The sequence below is a fragment of the Lottia gigantea genome (genome assembly GCF_000327385.1).
Source record: "Lottia gigantea unplaced genomic scaffold LOTGIsca_8, whole genome shotgun sequence".
Classification (NCBI taxonomy): Eukaryota; Metazoa; Mollusca; class Gastropoda; family Lottiidae; genus Lottia; species Lottia gigantea.
The window spans coordinates 1,931,834-1,932,675 of NW_008710662.1; positions in this window are offsets into that span (position 1 = coordinate 1,931,834).

Genomic DNA, 842 nt, shown 5'->3' on the forward strand with positions numbered 1-842 from the left:
CCACAACAAGTCGCTGGTTCCGGTCCACATGATCCCAGAAGAATATACAGGGGAGTTGATTGGAATTGAGTACCTGTACAAACAGAGTGGCTTCTTGTTACCAAAGGATGAAGAGCTTGAAACTGAAATAGATGAAGGCTTTGAAGACTTTGAGGACGACGCGCAACAAGCTCTCAACTTTGGTAATGAGCCAGAGGAAGACGTTCTGCCAGCTGCCCCGGTGTACTCCAGTGACAGTGAGGATGACGAAAAAGACGATGACGATCAGGAAGAGGTACATTACACAATTTTTACTAATCCGTCATGTAGTTTAAAGGAACATCCTTATTGACTTTGTATGTTTCATTGTTGTTGTTTCCTGCATGACTTATTAACAAGTATATTTTTGTAGGAAGAGGAAGAAGAGGAACTATCAGTAAGTGTTGACTCTCGAGGTATTCCTGGCTGGGATAAGGTGGAGGCCCTAGCACTGGCATTGATCCAGCTCAAAGGCATCAGCATCACAGCTGCTGAGGCTAATAATATCAAACAGTTGTTTGATGTTTTGCTGGATTTTGACAGGAGGCCAATCAAGTATGCAGCCAAGGTCAAGAGGCCATCAAAGGTACGCTTTGCTAGATCAAAAGGTGTATTTTTTGGTGTAGATGCTGTCATAAGGTAATTCTTAAGAATTTGAAGAATTCCCTGTCTGTCCTTTACTGCCTCTCCTTCTCTTATTCTCTTCATGATAATGCATAGGGTTTTATTTTGTTTTTTCCAGCAGGTTTTCTTTCAGCAGGTTCTCCAACCTCCTCTCCAACCAAGAGCAGAGTTGTAGAAGTTATCGGGGATCCTCAGAGTCG